General features: G+C 43.3%; 2 long non-coding RNA genes across 2 annotated transcripts; one reads left to right on the forward strand and one right to left on the reverse strand.

Annotated features, from left to right (window-relative positions):
• Positions 1 to 607: 607 nt before the first annotated feature.
• Positions 608 to 1,435, reverse strand: LOC109028541 (uncharacterized). Its single transcript, XR_002007553.4, has 2 exons — positions 1,068 to 1,435; positions 608 to 897 (listed from the first exon to the last, which is right to left on the reverse strand). It is a non-coding gene; the product is annotated as an uncharacterized lncRNA (long non-coding RNA).
• Positions 1,436 to 1,527: 92 nt separating this feature from the next.
• LOC109028542 (uncharacterized) lies at positions 1,528 to 17,586 on the forward strand. Its single transcript, XR_002007554.4, has 3 exons — positions 1,528 to 1,816; positions 13,312 to 13,517; positions 15,423 to 17,586. It is a non-coding gene; the product is annotated as an uncharacterized lncRNA (long non-coding RNA).
• Positions 17,587 to 18,225: the final 639 nt, after the last annotated feature.

An 18,225-nucleotide genomic window follows, 5' to 3' on the forward strand; every position in this document is an offset into this window, starting at 1 on the left:
TTGTGTATATATGTATATTTATATATATGTACATATATAATACACATATATTCATCTATATATTCATCGCATGATATATGTGTATATATATATGTATAAAATCACACACCCATCATGAGATGTAGATATTAAAATAATGCAAGAATATACATATATATGTATAAATGTATGAGTAAATACACACACACACACAGTCTCACACATATGAACATCCCCTTCCCCTTCCAGTTGTACAATTCCCTCCTGATTGAGATTTCTACTATTATTTTAATACCCACACGCCATGGTGGGTCACTGGGGCATCATCCAGATGGGCGGTAGAGGTGAGCCTGAAACGTAAACTTTACCCCACCATTTGACAAGTTGTCTGTGCTCAGAACCTCATCTGGGATCTAATTTGCTAAACTGAAGGCCTTAGGCATTTTTGTAATGCAGCATATGGCCAAAAGAAATCAGGTTCTTTTTTTTTTTTTCAGTTGAATAAGGCTAAGAAGAGGAACTCACCCAAATTGAACATCAGTACATGAGAGGAGGATAAAAAAAATCCAAAGCTGTGCTTGCAACCTAGGCACAGAGAGGTGTAGACAAAGCCTCTGACACAAGGCGCTCTGATGACCACCAGGGGCATTCTTTAATGCGCAGGCAAATGAAGAATGATGCAGGGCTGTGCCAGAGCCTCATCAAAGGCAGAGGTATGCCAGGCACTGAGCTTCAGCACAGAGACTAGCAGAGCTTCCCTACATCTCTCTGGAGCCCTCTCAGCATGGAAACATTGCAATGGGATGAGAGGAAAGAATGTAATTGTACCTCAAAAGAGGTGACAGTTACAGGTAGGGGCTGTGATCCCTGGAACAGATTGCCCAATAAAAGCAAAGGCAGATTTCAAGTTGTCTGATCCTGAAAATTAGAAAAGTACATGGCTTAGCTGATATCACTCTTTTTTCTCCCATTCACCTCTGGTGGCCTCAGAAAGCCCATAACCTCTAATGTAGTTTTCTTTTCCAAAATTTCTCCAGTTTCACCCCGACCTTCTTCCACACCACCCTTCCTACCAGCTCCTGGCTCACCTAATGCAGTACGAGTAGTGCTGGAATCATCCTCTCCACATTGGGGTCAGTCTTTCGATCATCTTCCTTAGAATTGTCCCTTTTATCTGTTCCTTCTGCCCCAAACCCTGGTAACATTGCCTGATAACTGAAGTTCTCATGCAACTTTTGAGTTTTGTCCATGACTGGTGGGCATAGAAGGAGATTTTATATTTGGCGGCCAAGTTTGCTGACAAGATCAGCTGCCTTTAGCATTTGTACGGGACTTTAATGAGTAAGGAGGGATGTGTTGTGTGGAGAAAGGAAGAAGGGCTTCCAGGCAGAGGAAGCAGTGTGCACAAAGGCACAGAGATACACAGAGGGCACCAGGGATGGAGGCGGCATGCGTAGCACTGAGGAGACAGAGCACAATATGCATGGGGAGACAGTGGGTGATGTGTCTGTAAAGTTATGGCATCATAAAGAAAAGTTATGACATCATGAAGAAAAGCCACCCTGGGAGCAAAGCAAGTTAGGGTTGTAAGAGACATTTCTGAGATTAAAGCAGCCAGATCTATGATGGGGTGGGTACGGGTGGTTAAAGAGAAAGAGAACGTGAGAATGACTCATGAGACTATTAAACTGACTTAACTGAAATTTTAAAAAAGGGGGAAATACCAACTACGATGCACCCCCCCACCACACCATGTTTTAACGCTACTCAAGGTCTATGGCTGGGAAAGGCCACTTGTTTTTCTTCAGTTAATGCTGAGACTGTTTGTCTGCCAGAGGTAAGAATGTCCTGCTTGGTCAAAGAACATGCTAGGATTTTGGAAAAACAGAGGAATGGTTTATCTTCCAATAGAATAGACCTAGATTCTGATACGCTATATGCTATTCCACCAGATCTGGGGAAAATTACAGTAAAACCTCTTTTTTTTAGAATTATCATGGGATATTTAACATTAACCAAGTCCCCTAGTTACGCTGAATGTGTCCACTGGGCCTGACATGGACTTCTTGCATGGGAAGCGTACATGAAGTCAGGCCAAGTTGTCCAGCTGCATTGGCAATGGCTGGCCAGGAAAGGCCAGGCTGGATCCCATTTCATTTGGGCATTTCGCGCCAGGCTGTTGTCCTGTCTGCAAAGGGGCTGCTGTCAAGAAGCATCCCCAAACACTCAGTTGCAAGGATATAAATTTCAGCGAGCCTTTTCAATATTCATGCAATTACCCCGGAAAGCACATTTGACATTTCATAAATACAGCAGAATATTTAGCATTTGTCTCTCCCTCTCTGCTACCTAAGCATACATGGGAAAATATTCCCCAGAGACCCTGCTGTCTGAAATGGCAACAGTTATTGAATCCATAAATTTGATGGATCAAAGTCTTCCTTCTTCATCCCTTTTGTAATTTATAAATGGAAGTGTGACCATATAAATAAGGTTGCAGGGTGTCCTTCCTCATGGAGCACAACCAGTCATTTCTTGCAACAGGCCAGCCTCCCACCAGCTCTGCCTGCAGCTTTAATCCTTTATGTTTTGAGTCTCCAAAGTGAGCTCACAAACCAATAGACCCCACACAGACCTGTGCCATGGCATGGGGGCCTGAGTGTGGAGGCCCCAGACATCCAGGCAGCAGTAGACAGTGCCAACGACAGGCTTGAGTTCCTGCCTCAGAGCCACCAAACACGATTTCAGTTTCCCAAGGACTCTGGGGGCTCTGCAGATGGATTGAGAGAACTCTGGGGCCTTGCACACAGCCCTCCCCATCCTCCCACAACCCACACAGGCTCAGGAATAAAAACTGCAGCTCTTCAGCAGCTCACCTGAGGGTGTATCAATGAGAGAAGCAAAACACCTTGCTCGACCCAAGCCTGGCCTTTGTGAGCCAGCGCTGAAGACAGAGCTTCTGTATCAGAACAGCCCATCTCACAGTTGCCCTGTGGCATCCCAAACACAGGCCAGATCTTCATGGACCTGGCTCCTCTCCCCAGGCAGGAAAGTGGTATCTCTCCTGTGTGCCTGACATGAAACAAGGACCTCCTCTGCCACCAATAGGCTTATGAAGATAAATAAATAATGCATATTTTTCTCTAAAAGAAGTAACAGGAGCCGTTTTCCATACATGAGGCAATAAGGTTGACCTACCTGAGAGTTATTTTCAGAGCTATGTAGTGAATTATCTTGACTTTTTTCAATATTAGAGATGAATTCTTACTGTGTAAAATGTGTGTTTATATACATGCATGCATACATACATATATAATATGTGTATGTATGCATACATACATGTACATATAATATGTGTATGTATGCATCTGTGGATATATGTGTGTGTCTAATAGTGTGGTGTATCTGAGATCAAGTTGATATATGTTCATGAATGTGTATATTAAAGATTATATGTATAATATATGAATGAGCATAAATGTTAATGCTATCCACAGATGTGTATAAAATTATTGTGTGTATTGGTATTTACGACTGGTATTGGTATTGGTAAACATGACTGGTATTGGTATGTGCTCGTATATATGCAATAATGTAATGTGTATAGGAATGCATACATGCACACATGCATTCATATGAATGAATATGTGTATGTGAGTCTATGTAAGCGTAGTTTAAATGTAGTTTATATTTAGTTTGAATTTCTCTATAGCAAAATATGTGTCGGGCACTGTATTTTACATATATTAGTTTATTTTCACATCTTTAAAAATCTATAATTACTTTCATTTTAACTGATGCAGAAAGTTACTGTCAGAGAGAGAATGGTTTGTTCAGGATCCCACAGGTGGCAAAAGGCAAAGTGGAGATTAAATCCTTGGTCTGACACACTGTAGATAGACAGGGCTCCTAATATATATGTATATACACAAATATTCATGTATGTTGTGTAGGTATGTGGGGTAGGGGTGTGCATGTGCACATATGTATGAAAGGGGTCTCCTGTGCAGGGTCTGTGTGCACAGGATTCACCTGCATGCATATGTAGTCTAAGCCACCTCCTCTCATTGATCCATTTATTTTCCCGAAAGCCCTTTCTTCACCATCAGTCTCTTCACAGGATGATTGTCTGTCTGTGACCCTTTGGCCCTTTTAAGTGCTGCTGCAACAGCAGAAGCAGTAACCAGATATGGGACCAGCCACTTTGGCAAGGCCACCTAATTCATCTAGTATGTTCAAGAGACCTGCAGAGCCAGGGGTTAGGAGGACCTGCGGTGCTGAGTGGCTCCAAAGTAGGCCCATCAGATTTCTCCAGTTCATGAAGAAAGTGGGCACCTTCAAGTGGAATGTCTTCATAAGGTCCCAAACGAGTTGCTAATCATAAAATGAGGACTGCTGTGTCTTCCACTCAAAGTAGCTGATGGAAGAAAGCCAGAGAAGATAAAAGTGTCTGGCATACAGCTATACAGATGAAGCGCTCTAAAAGTGTCCTCTCCTTGCTGTGGAGACACAGTACACTGCAGTAGTGCTGGCCAACAGGCAGGTGGATGTTTTACTATTCATCTTCTTTCTTTGAAACCATTACATTTTGCGCACATGAGTTCACTTCCAGCCTGCATCTCCCTCTTTGGGAACTGCCCATAGTGCAGCAGCAGAGGCCCTGCAGCCATGTGGACACCATGTGATCTGCCTCCACTCAGAGACAAATGATTGGAGGAAGGGGAGCCTCCCACAGTAACACCACTGAGATTCAGGCTCCAGGAACCTAGACTGAGGTGGAGGGGCTCTTGCAGGCTTCTGGAGCCCATTGGAACTGAGAGCCTCACTAGAGCAGGACTGAAGCACCCTGGCACGCTGGGGTGAAGGAAGTTGTTTATAAAGGAAAACAAAAAATTTAGCTGGAAGAAACAGAATCAAGATACCATGTGGCCCCTAGAAGACAAGCAATGACCTTGCTTCTTAAATTTTCATTTCCATGTTCATTCCCTCCCAGACCTGGCTATTACTCCTCAGGTTCCTTCAGGTAACTGCTATGTCCTTCCAAAAGCACCTCCCTTTTGCTTATAATATTCTGGATGCATTTCTATTCCTGTATTTTGCTTATAATATTCTGGGTGCTTTTCTGTTCAGTGATGCCTGAATTTTAAATGCTCAGCTGTGTCTGAGGCACTGAGTGTTCTAGAACATTCCTGCCACCCCTTTCACTGTTCTGACATTCCTATGATCTTAGTCTTTTTCACTAAGACTAGTTTATAGTCTTTATAGTCTTAGTGAAAAAGAGGCTGGAAAAAAACTCAAAAGGTTGGGATATCCTAATATCACCAAGTAAGGTGGCCCTGAACATTTGTGATACATTGAAAGCCCCCAATTCAAAATAACCTCCTAATCAGCCATCCTTGTTTCTCCTGAAGATGTAGTATCTGCACATAGGATTCTAAAAAGACATTATACATGCAAATATCATGGGTGACATATGACATACACATATAGCCAAGGGTGACAGCTGGCATCCCTCTGTTCCTTAATATTTAAATACAATTGGTTCAAAAGTATATGCTTTTCTGTTCTGAAGTTTCATATTTGCCCATTCTTTGTGATTTCCCAGGGACTTCCTTTTTTATGTCACCCAGTTTCTGATCTCTGCTTATATTGATGCTCCCCTCCTTTGGTGATTGTCTTAATCTCTCACCTGGAACCCAGGCCCTGCCCCTTGATTTCTGGAAAACACCATTCCTGCAGGCATTTTGGATTTGCAGCTGCTTTTCCTGAAGAGGCTCAACAGTGTTGCTCAGCAAACAACCTAAAACTGAACCACACATACCTCGTCCTTTTCTCAGCAGCCTTGGAACGCCCTTTCCCCTGCACCCCCAACTGTGCCAATCCCTCTGAGCAGGACAATACCTCCTGCTGCTCCCTTCCCCCACCCTCTCACCTGCTTCTCCTCTGCCCTGCATCAATCTCCTTCTCTCCCACCCACGCTTCCCCCTTAATTCCTCTAAGCATGAACATTTAGCTTTTTTTGATAAACCCCCAGCCCACTCAGACAATCCCCACGGGGCCTCCAATCATATCCATAAAGGCCCATTAAGGCTTGTTTTTAAACAAGCACAATTCTATCCCTGAGTGGAATTCTGCTCCCAACATCCAAAATAACATTATTTCCCTCCCCCTTACACAGGCAGCTGAAGGAAACAAGACCCTCTTGAAGAGCTCGGGGACCTCCTTCTGTCCCCAGTCTCTTTTTTCAGCTCTGTCCCGACACCTGTCTCCTGACAGCCTGCCTGCCTTCCTGCCCAGTTTCTCTCCATGTCAGCCTACAACGGCCTGGCTCCTTCTTGCAGGCCCTTCCTTCTTCCTGGAAGACCTGCCCTTTTCAGCTGTGAAATTCCCCTTCATCCTTCTAAACTCAACTCAAAAACTGCCTTATCTTGAGACTCCTCTCCCAATTCCCTGAACCCAAGAGGAATTAGACACTGCTGTCCCTGGGCTTTCTCAGACCTCTGTTTTCATGACAGGAGCAATTGCCCCTGTGGACAACAACATGCTCATACCAGCACCTTCCCCTTCCCAACGAGTAAACTTTTCAGTAGGGGCCAGGTCTTTTCCATCCCTCTATCTTTGTCATGAGAGATGACAAGTAATTACTTCTCTGATAGTGTCACATAAACAGAGGTGTAAATGAAGAACAGGTGACATTTGTTTAATCACTCCCACCACCATATGTCAAGCAGTATTCTAGGCACCTGATAATGTATTCACTTGTTTGAGTACCTATGTGTACTTCCTTACCACAACACTATAAGGCAAGAGACAGCATTAGGTGTTTTTTATACCTGTATCCTGGGACTCATCAATGTTGAGTTTATATAGAATCATCCAGGTAGAAAGGGCTGGAGCTGAAACCTGAACCCAGCCTAGAATCCTAACAATTATAGTGGACTCTGAAAGAAATGAAATTTTGTAAGGTCAAGGGGAAGAAAATGAAGGGTTTCTTCATGAACAGTGGTTTTAGGTTCATGCAAAAGACATTTACTAGGGAACCATATTGATACTGTGCTAGAATCAAAAGCCACAAAGACACCTGTACCTTACTATATCTGTGACTATAGCTGTGACTTACTATAGCTGTGACTGTTAGGTGCTCTGGAGCCAAATAACTTTAGTGGGAATTCCTGACCTGTCTTTCAACTGAGGTAAGAAGCACCTGTCATAAATACTCAGGACTCCATAAAGTACAACCGTTTTTAATCTCACTGCTGTGTAACATAATGTCAGGAACACACACACACACACACACACACACACACAATAATTACAGTCAGGCCTGGTAAATGCCACAGCTCTGTAGACTAATCTGAGGCCAATGGCTGTTACAGGAACTTGGGAACTTGGGGTATGCCTTGGCCATCCAGACAGGTCAGTAACCAGAGTGCTTTGGCCGTAGCCACAAAACAGAAGGATAAGCTGAGAATCATGATTGTGGGCCCCTGGCCCTGCTGAACTGGCCAGGTTGGGAGGAAGCTGACCCTTTCTCTAACACTTTAATGGCATGTGAATTATGTTCTATTTGCCAAAAGAAGTGTTAGTCTCTTAGGTAAAATCACACTCTAAAGCTCTCATAAAAAAGATTCTAGTTCCATAAGCTAATATTGACATAAGGACAACAAGAAGCATATGCAAAGAGAGTTTATTTGAACCCATGGGAACAAATGTTTCCTGCTCTCACTCATTAGAAACATCAGCAGTAGCCAATGTGGAGTTCCTTTCATGTATGTACAAGGAGAACAGGAGCAGGCAGATGAGAGCACACATGAAGACAAGGGAAAGGACACTACTCTGGATGAAGCTGATCATGTTTTTGAGCTTTTTCTAAATAGTACTGATAATATATGATTGTATTAGTTAGCTATTGCTGCATAACAAAGCACAACAAAATTAATGACCTAAATAGCACTCATATAGAATTTCTCAGGCAACAAGAAGATGGCTGGGTGGTCAGCTTGAACCCAGCTCATGCATCTGTGGTCAGCTGGCCAGTTGTCTGGGGTTTGCTCATCTACAGTGACCTCAGCTGGAATGACTGTTCTGCTCTGGGTGGTTTTTCATTTTCCAGCAGGTTAATCCAGGCTTGTTCTCATGGTCATGGTAAGAGTTCAAGAGAAAAGGTGGAAACATGCAAGGTCTTTTGAGGTTTGGAACTAACACATTGTCAGCTCTATCACTTTCTTTTTCCTAAAACAAGCCACCAGGCCAGTCCAGATTTCTGGGGCAGGGAAGTAAATGTCGTCTCCTGATGGGAGAAGCAGAGGTCACTTGGCAAAAAATTTTCTACCCTGCTCAACAGTAGCATGGTGAGAAATTAACTAACATTTGTTGAACGTTGAAGACTCACTATTACCTAGTTATTTTATCTCCACTTTTATGATGAGGGAACTAAAATTTAGGAAAGCAACTTGGCCAGGACCGGAAAGCTGGAAAGTAAAAGAGCTGAGGTTTGAAACAAGCCTGTGCCTTTTCTGTTTCACCAAATAGGCCTGACAGCTCTCTGTGCTCTTTAATATTGATGTAAAGAAGCAGGCATGCTTGACTTTGGGTGTTCACAAGGGATGTGTGACAGGAGGGAGGATTAGCCGAGACGCTGGGGAATAGGCAGTGTCCAGGCAAACAAGCTGGCACAATAGAAAGAAAAACGGCTTTGGAGTTAGACACTCCTGGGTCCAAACAGCTATAAATCTCTTTCCTCATTTGCAAGATGGTGATAGCAGCCCCCTTCTCGCAAGACTGTGTGAAGAATAAATATGCTCTGAGCTACCTGGTTTCAGATGCAGGACCTATCACTGACTGGGTGTTTGACCTCAGATAGGTCATTCTGCTTCCTTGAGCCTTGGTTTACTTATCTGTAGAATGGGCCTATCAAGGGTCCTTGTCTTATAGAGTTACTGTGAGGATTAAATGAATTCGCTTCTGCAGAACATTTAGAATGCCTGACATGTAGTGATATATAATAATCAACATGCAAATATGCCTGTGCACTTACAGTGCCTTAGAGACAAAGGCAGTCATACAAGGCCAGTGTGCTGAACTCCATCGACGATCCGGCAAAGGATTTGCTATGGAGTGAGCACTTCATAAATTGCACCTCCACATGTAGGGGCTGAGGGGCCTGACAGAATCAGATCTAGAGACAAACTCTGACTTCAGGTCCTGTTTGAGGAGTCAGTGCTTCTGTCCAACTCAGAGGGAAGCAATGGAAATGGGTTTCAAAGCCATTTTATGTGCAGGTACTCAGAGAGAACTTGCTCTTCCAGAGATAGAATTGTCATGCTTTTGGAAGGCACACAGCCCAGAGGGCTGTCATGTGTAGTTGAAAAGTAGGGAGATAAAAGTATTATCAGGGAGAAAACTAGTCATTTTACAGTCACACATACATACACAAATATGCACACATACATGCACACATATACACATATACATACGCACACTCACATTTCTATCTGGATAGTTGATGGTATGTGAGTGGAAAATATACCAAAAGAAATAAATAGGCTGAAGTGTATCCAACCCTCAAAATTCATGTGCCAAAATACTCATCCCCAATGTCTCAGAATGTGACCATATTTGGCAAGAAGGCTTTTAAAGAGGTAATTAATGGGAAAGTAAAACGAGGTCATATAGATGGGCCCTAATCTAATACGACTGGTGTCCTTAGAGGAAGAGGAGATGAGGACACAGACATACACAGAAGGAAGACCATGTGAAGACACAGGGAGAAGGTGGCCATCTGCAAGCCAACGAGAGAGGCGTCAGGAGGAGCCAACCCTGCTGACACCCTGATCTCAGCCCTTCAGCCTCCAGGGGTACAAGAGAATGAATTTCTGCTGCTTCAGCCACTGTCTGTGGAACTTGGTTATGGGTGACTAATACAGTCAATAATTGGCCATTGACTTTATATAAAATGTCAATAAAAGAATGTGGGACTCCTAGACCTAGTTTGTTTTCCCCAGGCCAGGAGAGCTGTGAATTATTATTTTTAATTGTTGCATAATAATTGCCCATATATATAGGCATGTGTGATATTTTGTTACATGCTTAGAACATGTCATGATCAAGTCAGGGTATTTAGAATATCCATCTCCTCAAGCATTTATCATTTCTGTGGAGCTGTGGACTCTTCATGAAAAGTATGGAGGGGCTGGCCTGCAGAACCAGGGGCCAGGGTAGGGGGTAGACACCCTCCCGTCCTTCTCCCCACACAAAGTCCTTTGGACACAACCACGCCGCTCTGGTTGAACCCTTATTTCTAGGACCCTCCCCAGTCTGTGTTCATGGTCAGCTTTGGCCTCAGCCCATGCCCTGGATTTTCCACTGTGGCATCCTTCTCCTCCCACACCTGCCTTCCCTCTGTCCTCCCGCGGGACTCACGCAAATCTGACCGAGACTACTGTGTGCCACCCCCTGCTGTCTCTGCATCTCCCTACTTTTGGGTCTGAAGAAGTGTGAGGACAGAGTATTATGTGCACACCCATAATGCCTGCCGAGTCTTCAGGGTCCCTTGGCTTGTAACTCACTTCACATGAATATGAACAAGTTGATATTTTTAAGGTTAATGACCCAGTTGCTTATGAGACAGGCAGGGTTTGAAATTAAACAGCTCATATGAACCGGAAACCTGTGAAAACAACCTTTATTATGCGGCTCGGCAGTATCTGAGAAAACTAATTCATCCTTTGGCACCGATACAACCATCCAAGACTCGTGTTCTCCAGCTAATTTACACTTTGGAAAAAAATTCCCCAAGTCTTCTCACTTCAGCAAGTGTCTCACGTTTTTTTTTAATTTAATTATGTACATCAGGACTCAACTGGTTGCAGTTGCTGAAAGTAAGCTGAGCTTGCTTACCTATAGGGCAATAGAAATAAATTGCCCTAAACAGAATGGGCTGCAGTGAACAATATTGAGCAATTATGCTGATTTACAACACAGATAAAAATTGTCCTTTTTTCACCAGTCATAATTAAAATTGGCAGGTTTTCAATTATACTACAAGTAGCATATCGTCTATTTTCTCATTTCTTCTTAAAGAGGCTGTGAGTTTTCCATCTTTTTGCACATCTCCTCACTCTTGTCAGTCCACTTTCCTGTCTGTAAGATGGGTCCTGAGTTAATGCAGCCACCCCAAAAATGAAAATTAAAAATCCAAACTGAGTTCTGTCAAATACCAACTCTGTATAGGATTGGGCCTCGCCGGCTACCTGCTGTTTCCTAATGAAGAGGAGTATGCTGAATTTTACCTCCCTATTTGATGGTCTATTTTTTTCCTTTTAAAAATTGTTTTATTATTTAAAAATAACAATAATGCATAGTAGTTCTACCATATTCTAAAATTCAGAGTTATAAAAATATTATTGAATCTTCTCTCCATCTCCTAATCCCACCTGAGTTAAACAGCATTTGCAGTGTCTATCCTTGCCTTTCTCTCTAATAATATGAAGATAGATGATAGATAGATAAATAAATAATAGATAGATATGCACATAAAAGCCTTTTTCATTTTTAATTGTTTTACAGAAGTGTGATGATGCTATTCACATGACTGAACCCTTTGATTTTTGTACTCAATGACCGCTAAATCCCTCTGACCCACAAACATGCACCTCATTTTTCCCTTTTAACTGTAGCATAAAATTTGATAGTAAGAATGTTCTGTGGCTTAATCAACCATTCCCCTCTGGTAGATATTTAGGTTGTTTTTTATCTCTGTGCTTTCTCTTTTGAATACTGCAAACATTACTGTGATAAATGTTGTACTCATGTTTGTAATATCACCTTCCAAAAGGTCAACATATATAGATACTTTCAGCTGCACTCTGTACACTGATATTATTTTCCTTAAAAGTTACAGCAATTTACGGTTAATCAGCAATGTGTTCTTCATATCTTATTTCACTTAGCTATTATCTATCTAAACAACATATCAAGAGTGGGAGTCCTTGACATATTCAGGAAAGTGACCTTTCGTGCTACATGCAATTTGGATTTTCAGCTACCTATGAATGCCTCTAAATTTTCTTTTCACTTAAGTTAATTTCACTTTTGTTCTTTCACTTGCAAGAGGCTTGATTAATACATCATATATTTGGCCATACATAGTATTTTTATTATAAGTTTTCTTCTCTAAAGTATGCCCTCATCCAAAAATTCTACAATTATTCTCCTAAATTTTCATTTAGATTTTCATTTGTCAGGAAGTTTTTTTTTCCTCCATTGGCTTTAGATATAAGCAGGCTAAAAGGTTAAGATTTTCTTGATAGCAGGGAGGCATTAGGAATGTTTACACATCTGTATCATCCTCAATGCCCTCTACTCAGTGTTTCACAAAAGAAGGGCTCAGGAGACATCTGTTTAAGAAAAGGAAGGAGAAAAGGTTGAAAGGAGAAAGGAAGAAAAGGAAGGAAAAAATGGAAGGAAAGAAGGAAGAAGAAAATAATGAAGGAAAAAGGGAAGGAAGGAAGGAAGGAAGGTTTCCCTAGAAAAGAAGGAAAAAAGATGAAAACGTGTTTATATCTTTTAGGAAAAAGACATTTTTCTATATTACCCAAGATGGTGATGTTAGTCCCTGGGTCTTTCATAACTCTTGTAATTGTTAAGATTTAAGATTTTCTCCTTTTTTCCTTGCTTTCTTCTATATTTTTTTCCTTTCTTTTCTTCAACGAGTATTCCTGAGTGGCCTCTACTGATGGTGACTATTCTTCTATATTCTCACTTCCCTCTTCAGAAGTTCTGGCATGCGGGTCACACGTATTTGAGTTTAAAATCCTTGATCAAATCACCTACAAGCTGGTTTTCCTTGGAAAAGTAGTCTGGCATCCCTGGGCTTGTTCCACCCACCTGTAAAATGTGGCTAATTGGCACCAGCCTTACAGATCAGTCATGGGACTTCATTGGGATTACAGGGCGAAGGCCCTGACCCAGGAGGTGCAATACAGATGGCCCTAGGCTGACTTTGTTCAATTAGTCCTGCCCCCAGATTTCCTTTGACTGCCGCATTCTAACACATTGGGAAAAAGAGGAAACACCTGGCCCTGGGGATGTTCTTGCACATCTCACCTCCTTTTCCCCTCTCCTCTCACACCTCATGTGTGTTGGAGCCCACAGCGTGCCAGGGACCAAGCTGCTTTCTTCTGTGTCATGGATTGCCACATAGGATTTGCCATCCCTTCATGTTTTCTGGGTCATAGAACTCCTTGAGAAAGCAACGAATGCTTTAGATCCTTTCCTCAGGAAAAAAATAAATATAAAAGCCTCCATTACTATGTAATTTCTGTGTCACAGACACCCCATAGAGGATCCATCCTTAGACCTCAGTTAACGGCCTGGATCTGGAAAGTGGCGGCTTCAAACAAATCCAGCCCCTGCATCCTCCAGAGATCATAGCTGACATAGAATGTACATGTCTGCGGCAGGCAGCCATGTGTGCATCAGCCAGCAGCCTCCCCATCAGCACCCTACAGTGGAATTGTGGGGCTTCCCCCAAAAACGTGAGTGGTAATGCCCATGGTGGGCTTGGCAGAGGTGACTGCCCATTCTCCATCAGCCAGGCCCGGACAGGAGTGGAGGGTGAAGGGAGGGTGCCCAGAGAGTTTCACATGTTTTTTCTCTCTTATGCTTATTTGGCAGTTTGTCAGTTAGTAAGGAAAAATGAAAAGTGGCTATCTTATTTAAGTGACTATATTATTTAACCCCCATAACAGCCCTGAATGAGCTTGTTATCATTCTTCCAGATTAGGGATGGAGGCGTCTGGGAGAGGATATGACTTGGTTGAGGTAACATCAATAGCAAGAGGTGGAAGGGACCATATCCATGCCCAAAGCCCATGCTTTAATATTCCAGTGTGGTTTAGTCAAATCCAGACTGCTGCATGTTCTAGGACTCAACAATCTAATAAAATTAAGAAGCTAACCAAAGAGAAGAAAGGAGCCACCCACCCTCGGGAGCAGTTTTCTAAATATCTGGGGACATATCCAGAGGACCCAATGTTAAGAAAACACAAAAGAGGCCTTACCGACCACGAAGACTCTAGAGGCAACGATCTAAATGAATGAAACTGAGTGTGACCTTGGGGAAAAGTCTCAATGAATCTCATCACAGACACAACAGTGCCTGTCCAAGTTCAATCAGACAAGTATTGGTGTGCGACTTCCCTCCCAGAGCCAGACCTGTGCTGGTGCTAGGGATAGAAGGATAAATAACACATGGTCCTGGTCTCCAAAGGGCTCACAGACTCACAAGAGGAAGATAAGTGCAATGCAAAGTAAAAAGGTGTCTGCAAGATGTTGCAGGGGGTAAAGAGAGAAAGTAATTGTGCTAAAGAGTGGTAAAAATCCCCTACAAGATGTTAATATGACAGCTGGGTATTTTCAAAGATGTAGCAGTTTGCCGTGCTTAGAAAAGAAAAAGCGAGAGACATTCCAGGCAAAGGAAAGATCATGAAAATGAATAGCTTATGCATTAGTAACAACATGTCTAAAATGTCAGTGGCTTATCACAACAAAGATTTTCATCAGTTGTAGATCCACATCTTCAAGGAGAGTCTGGGATGGGGTTGGCAGCCTGGATGCTGCTCCACACCACGATTAAGGGACCTAGGCTGAGTGGATGACCTCCAAGGTCACAGGCCAGGAAGAGTCTGGACAAAGAGAAACAGCTGTTAATAACTCAGCCCAGAAGTGACACACTTTATTCTCACTCTTCTTCATTGGCTAGAGCTAGTCATTGAACCCCACCTAACTCCAAGGGCACTGGAAAATGTTTTCTTCCTAGAGAGCAGAGCCACAACCCAGTGAACACTGGCTGTGTCTTATGAAGTTATGGGAAAACGTGACTAGTGGGATTTGTTGGATCATGGTTATATGTTGTGTGCATACCAGGACAGTGTGTGCTTAATACATGTTTTAGAATCTTTTTTTGTCCATGCTTTCTGCAAACCAATTTACCCTGATAATTAGGGAAGGGTCATATATGTTTGTATAAGAAATGAGCAGCCGAGTGTGGTGGGTGGCTCACGCCTGTAATCCCAACACTTTGGGAGGCCAGAGGCGGTTGGATCACCTGAGGTCAGGAGTTTGAGACCAGCCTGGCCAACATGGTGAAACCCTATCTCTACTAAAATTAGAAAAATTAGCCAGGTGTGGTGGCACATGCCTGTAGTCCCAGCTACTCAGGAGGATGAGGCAGGAGAATCGTTTGAACCTGGGAGGTGGAGGTTGCAGTGAACTATCATGCCACTGCACTCCAGCCTGGGTGACAGAGTGAGACTCTGTCTCAAAAAAAAAAAAAAAGAAAGAAAGAAAGAAAGAAAGAAAGAAAGAAAGAAAGAAAGAAAGAAAGAAAGAAAGAAAGAAAGAAAGGAGCAAAAACTAAATATTCTCTTTCATGTTCACAGACCCTCCAAAATCAAGAAAATATTTCAAGGAAATGCCACATGGAGAGGTCATGCAGGACAAGTGATGAGAATAATCTTGTTCTGAAAAACCCTTGTTCTGAAGACAAGCTTGCTAACAGCTTGGAAACCTGGTTTCCAAACAGCACCTCTGACTGACTGTCTGGAAATCATCCTACCCTCTCTGAATCTTGCAATAGGCATCTCCAAGTGACATCTTTCACTGCATCATGAGGCAGTAGCTCCTCTGAGTCACTTCCCAGCTGGGACTGGTCTGCTCAGCCCAGCCACTCTGCCTCTCCCACCCCTCCTGCAGCACCACCATTACCCACTTTTTTTTTTCTGGTTTCTGTAGAGCAGCCTGGTCCCTCATAGACTCGAATTCTCTCACCACCAAGACACTGGGCTAGGCAAGCTCTCTCCTGGCCTGCAGGACCTTGGTATTCTCAGCCTCACACTTGAGGGGCATTTTTATTCTTTTCTTTGCAGTCATTTTGTCCTTTCACTGGAACTTATCTTCCCTGCTCCTCAAGTCAAGAGTGGTACCATAAGAAAACCATGCCTTGTTTCTGCCAGCCCCAGCTCTAAGCAACTCCCACCTGAACCGCTGCAAGAACCTCCCAACCATCCCCTCCACACCTAGGCATGCACTTTCTAATCTATTTTCTATACCTCAACTACAACCAAAGCCACAGAACACAGCAGCTAAAGGTGCAGCCTTCAGAATCACCCCAAGTTCTAGCTATTTCGCTTCTTTCAGCCTTCCTATCTGCAAAGTAGGGATGATCATTAGATTTACCTCGTTCAATGGTTGTGATTGCTAAATGCAACAATGTGCAGGGTACTCAGCAAAGTTGCTACCACAGTGCAAGTGCTCCATATATTTTACCTATCATTATCATCATCTTCAACATCATTACCATTGCAGACCCCATGTGCTTAGAATTGGCCCAGCTTCTCCTGGCAACTGGACAGAGAACAGCATGAACCACCATGGCTTCTTGCACCACACTTCAAAAAAGGAAATATTATTGCTCCAAGATCCTGCCCACAAGACCCACACTGGCATGTCAGTGAGACTGTGATCATCATTGTGGGCACCATCATAGTTGCATAACAACAATTGGCCATTGGATTGCACAATATGGCACAGAGAGCCACCTCTAGGGAGTCTGAAACCCCATGTCCATGATTGAAGGTGATTTTGAGATGTGGGAAGAGCAAGCAGGTATCAATGATGAAATCTAGGTGCTCAGAAACAGGGCAGGCAAAACAATTGCATGAACCCACAAACCTCCACAGTGTCTGTAATGTGTAGTCCACTTTTGTGGCACTACATTTTATCCCAGAGATACAACTAATCTCAGTCTCTTCATCTGAAAAGCTTCCTGAATCCTTCTTTCCAGGACAAATAAATTTCCTGGCAAAACAAGACCCAGGGGAAAGTTTTGAATCCATATAATAATATATCACTGCATTTGTCATGAACTCCTGATTCAACAGAACTGATTTTGTGCGCTTAGTCCTTGCCCTGGGGATAGAACATGAACAAGAGAGAAAGGGGCCTGCTCTCATGGTCTTATCCTTTAGCAAGAGAGATAATAAACAGGTAAAGACATAAATAAGTAACAGACCTTCGGAGGATGGTAAGATCTACAGATAAAAATATAACAGGGTAATGAGCTAGAGAAGGTTAGAGAAAGGGAGGATTGCTGGGAAGATGGAAGGGGCTGCATGTGGCCACTGGGAAGATGTAAACATTTGTAATCCAGGTCTGTTGTGCATGGAACAAGGACACACAAACAGGGTAGTATGGAGAAAGGACAAAGTGACATGTGCTGGCACCAAGAAGGAGCTCCAGAAATGATGGGTGTTATGTTAGAATCTACTGGGTGTCATCAAGGGTGACCCAGGTACAGATCCTCTGGACTCAGGGGGAAAAAGAGCCAGACAATTAGACAAATTGGAGGCACCCCTTCCCAGGAGACGGCCCTTTTGAGCAAGCTGCCAGTGACTGTCCCCTACATTCAGAGATGCTGCTGCCTGAGCTGCCAGGTTTCACATGCAAAGGGCTGGCCGGGAATCAAGAGGCCCTTCTTCTCACGTTAAAGCATAGCAGTCTGTTCTGTTCTCCTGTCATGTCATAAATAAAGGAGCCTTGATCTCATAAAATGGGCATCTCTGGCTTTGTTGTAAGTGAAGTGCCTGAGGACAGACGATTATAGCTGCACAGGATAACTGAACACAGAGGAATGCGGCCACCTCAGTCTACCAGGGAGTGCTCTAGAGAGGAGTAGCCAGCAGCCTCCAGGGTGCTCCAGAAACCTACATGAAAACGACCAGGCCAGAACATCTGGTGAGGTCAGAGCTGAGCCCATGCACCTCAGAGCTTTTGTTCTTCCTGACTAATTGTGCTCCTGCTGGTGTCACAGATCAGAGAAGAGGTGCCAGGGACGTGGGGTACAGGAAGCACAGGTTAACAAGAGCACATTCGCACACAAGCACAAGAAAAGCAATTAGGAAAGGCCAGCAGGCGATCCACCTGGCCTTCAGCCTCTTCTCTTGGTGCCTTCCCAGGGTCTGGGAAAGGTTTGCCTGTTTCCTGTGAACTGAATCACAGGCAGCTCTAAAGGCAGGGAGACCCCTGAAACGCCTGACTGAGATTCTGGGAGGAGATTCTTAAAAGTGAGTGTCAGCATTAATAGCTCAGTGTGATTCTCTTAGGAAAATGTTCACAAATTTCATTTTGCTCTCAAAAGGACCGATGGCCCCCAAAAACCTTTCAGAGACAGAGCTCTTACGACTT

Source organism: Gorilla gorilla, chromosome 8 (assembly GCF_029281585.2).
Source record: "Gorilla gorilla gorilla isolate KB3781 chromosome 8, NHGRI_mGorGor1-v2.1_pri, whole genome shotgun sequence".
Taxonomy (NCBI): domain Eukaryota; kingdom Metazoa; phylum Chordata; class Mammalia; order Primates; family Hominidae; genus Gorilla; species Gorilla gorilla.